Genomic DNA, 3,822 nt, shown 5'->3' with positions numbered 1-3,822 from the left:
CCCTGGCTGTACAGCAGAAGCTAATTAGTTAAGAGGAAGGAGAAGATCAGAGAAAGATCTTTTTGACAACAAGGAAGTTGACAGGAAAATGGAGGACAGTCTCCCTATACGAGTCACCTCGCTGAGAGGCTGACTCAGGGACAGCCTGCTTCAGACATGAGGCTGTTAAGCATTCTTTACAGAAAAATGTTTATGGCCTAATGGCACGTATCAGATCATAATCAAGTTATTTCTCAGTTCTGCAGCCCTCAAGTCCAAAGATCATGAGTTTCTCAGGCTAATTTTGTCTGTGCTAAGTTTGCCTGTGTGCAATTCCTAACGCATTACATAGTGGATGGGATGGGGCAGGCAGCTGCCCTCAGGCTCCATTGCCGATCAACAACCTCAAGGTTAAAAAAAAAAAAGAAAATGTTTATACTTCACCATATTATTTTGAAAGACAAGAGTCAGTGGGGTTCAGAGGGGATCTACTGCCAGTGTTTACTATTTTGATTCTATAAACATTCACAGCTTCTTTGTTTTTGTTTTTTTGGAAGTGTTTCATGTAGACCAGGCTGGCCTTGCTGTATAGCTGAGCTGATCTCAAACATAAGCTCTTTCAGGTCAGCCCACTGTCCGGTTTATTCCTGCAATGCAGGAAACCCATCAGCCAGCTGCTTTTTATTACCCTGGGACTCACCAGATATTTTCTAGAGAACAAAAATTTCAGAGGTTATGGAATGCGGTTCTGTATACCTGTCAACCCAGCACTTGGGAAGTGAAGGGAGACAACGCAGAGTTTAAGATCATCCTCAGCTACATAGTGAATTTGAGACCATCCTGTGCTACACAAGACTGTCTTAAGAACAACAAAACTAGCTGAAGGTTATTGATAACTTTTATGTAAAACCTGGAACACCTACGTAGACAACTTTTAGTTATGTCATTAGCAACTAACTAAAGGCATCATCATATCTTCATCATCATCATCATCATCATCATCATCATCATCATCATCTTGCTTTAAGGAAAATTTATTGCAAGACTGCAATTTTACATTTCTTCCTTCCTTTCTTCCTTCCTTTCTTCCTTCCTTCCTTCCTTCCTTCCTTCCTTCCTTCCTTCCTTTCTCTTTTTTTTCTTTTTTTTTAACCTCTCCTTTGCCCTTTTTGCTCAGATGCCAAAGAGCCAGGCATCTGGGCCATGCAAAGACTGGCAAAGGCCTTGAAGTTCTTTTCTTCTCTGATGGTGCTTTTTCCTTTTTATACACATTCCAGATGGGCATCACAGGTCCTGTTAGCTGGGTGGCCAATTTAAGTTCTTCAGAAGAACTGTCTCCCTTCTTTGGGGCAGAAGGCTTCCTGGGGGAAAGTATGAGCTTGGAGCTGTACTTCTTCAGACGCTGCACGTTGGCTTGCAGTGATTCAGTGGATTTGTTTCACTTCCTTGGGTCCACAGAGATGCCGATGACATGAGCCATTTTCTTGTGAATACCAGCCACTCTGAGTTCTTCCAGCCTGTAGCCCCTGCCAGCCCAGACCTTGCTGTGGTATCTAACCGTAGGACACCTCACTATGGGCCTGATAGGACTGGACACCAATCAAGGGGCAATGAGCATTCTTTTGCCTTCTGGGCCTTGAGTCTGCAGATCTTTGGTGTTTGCTGATTGAACCAAGTGTGCACTTGCTGCTTCGAGTCCTTATGAAAGTGGGGCTTCAGGATCATGCCATTCCGCCTGGGTACCATGGCTGCTTCTTGCACAGAACAGCCAACTGGAAAGGCTTAAGACAGTTTCAAATTAGCGTTTTCTTTCTGAGTAGCATATTGTGCTTGACTATACACACATATTCGAAAAAAAATCTATACAAAGATTTCAGATACTAGTTATCAGTTCTAATTTGGGTTTCAATTGAATGCGTGTATAATAGTGTATTTTGCCTACAATGTATATGTAATCAGGCTCCCAATGTCAAATACTCAAAACTCATTTCATGGAGGCTTGGTCATGATACTCTAAAGGGTATCCCATGTAGAAATAATAAAGAATGATACTGCCTATAATTCAATTATACAGATAACATGGGCCTTCTGCATTGCTATCCACAGCCAGACCTTCCTGACTCAAAAATCCAAACCAAAATGAAACAAAAAGCTCACATAGGAAAAAAAAAATCACGTAGTCTGGCTTATTTGGCCAACTATTCCTGGGTATATGGCCTGCCCAGAGTGTGGTTGATGCATTCAGCTCCAGGGATACTCGGAAGAAAACTGATTTTCCCTTTCCCAGAGCGTATCAATTGCACATAGCTTCTTGGTTAGGGGTGGGAATTTATGTCCATTTCCCCTTTTCTATGTCAGGATTTTGTCTGGAATGAAGCTGTGCTTGTTCTAGTGTTCTGTGCACAGGCAGAGAGAGGGAGAGGTAGAGGGAGGGGGAGGGGGAGGGGAGAGGGAGGAGGGAGGAGGGAGGAGGGAGGAGAGAGAGGGGGAGAGGGGGGAAGAGAGGGGGAGGGGGGAGAGAGAGGAAGGAGAGAGAGGGAGGAGAGACAGAGAGGAGAGAGAGGGAGGAGAGAGAGGGAGAAGAGAAAGAGGTAGGAGGGAGAGGGAGGAGAGAGAGAGGTGGGAGGGAGAGGGAGGAGAGAGAGGGAGGAGAGAGAGGGAGGAGAGAGAGGGAGGAGGGAGAGAGGGAGGAGAGAGAGGTAGGAGAGAGAGGGAGGAGAGAGAGGGAGGAGGGAGAGAGGGAGGAGAGAGAGGGAGGAGGGAGAGAGGGAGGAGAGAGAGGTAGGAGAGAGAGGGAGGAGAGAGAGGGAGGAGAGAGAGGGAGAGAGGGAGAGAGGGAGAGAGGAAGGGAGAGAAGGGAGAGAGGAAGGGAGAGAAGGGAGAGAAGAAGGGAGAGAAGGGAGAGGGAGAGGGAGGACAGAAACAGACAGCGGGATAGAGAGAGAAGAATGAGGGAGGGAGAGAGGCAGGAAGGAAGGGAAGGAAGGAGATATGAAGTGGGGTGGGTAGGGAGAGAAATTGGGGAGGAAACATGATTAAAACATATAGGATCTATCTATCTATCTATCTATCTATCTATCTATCTATCTATCTATCTATCTATCTATCTCCTTCAACAACCCAGAATACAACAAACAAAAACCTAGCATTTAAAAAAAGTAAATACTGAGGCAGAGAGGGAAGGAGGGAAGTAACATCCCATTGAGCATAGACATGGGTATGTACCACTGAGAACAATTTTACTTTCTGTACAAGAAGATGCTATTTTAAAGGCTTTGCATAGCACCAAGGCCCATTTAGCAACTCTTCCCATGGCCCACTGTAAAGCAACCTTCAAACCCACAGCAAGCTCTGCTTAGCAGTTCCTTCACAAGGCAAGCACTGAACTCTGGACATACCTGTTGCCAGGTGAAACTGAAGAAGTTGAAGATAAGGTCCAGACAAACTTCAGCCATTAACTACTGAGTCAGAGCACAGTCTGGAACAGAAGATGCCAGAAGCCAGTATTTTGAAATATCTGAAAGCAAAGGTTAAACATGTTGACAATAACAAATCAAATGCACTGGGTTCTGCTGGCCATTTCTATTTCCTGCTTTAGGGGTTGTCTTACTCTTTGTGCAAATATTTGTTAACTTGGGAACCCACAAAAGGACAAAGAAGAAATGAACCTTTGTCAGTGACCTTACTTTTTGGCTTTATATTCATTAAAATGATAAAAACCGAATGAGCCTGCTTTTGTTTGGGTACTTTCTTTTCTTTTTCTCTTCTCCTTTCCCTAGACATATCTTCCATTGTTTGTTTTGTTTTTATACCTTGAATTTTTCCTTTTTATCAAAAAATATA

At 44.2% G+C, this 3,822-nt stretch overlaps 1 pseudogene; it reads right to left on the bottom strand.

The window, feature by feature from the left end:
- Positions 1–1,032: 1,032 nt before the first annotated feature.
- On the bottom strand, positions 1,033–1,747 carry LOC117717203 (large ribosomal subunit protein eL13 pseudogene; annotated as a pseudogene).
- Between the last annotated feature and the right edge of the window lie 2,075 nt (positions 1,748–3,822).

The sequence above is a fragment of the Arvicanthis niloticus genome, chromosome 11 (genome assembly GCF_011762505.2).
Source record: "Arvicanthis niloticus isolate mArvNil1 chromosome 11, mArvNil1.pat.X, whole genome shotgun sequence".
In the NCBI taxonomy this organism is placed as follows: Eukaryota; Metazoa; Chordata; class Mammalia; order Rodentia; family Muridae; genus Arvicanthis; species Arvicanthis niloticus.
The sequence above is the reverse complement of the archived record's forward strand: the minus strand, read 5'-3'. Positions and strand labels throughout refer to the sequence as shown.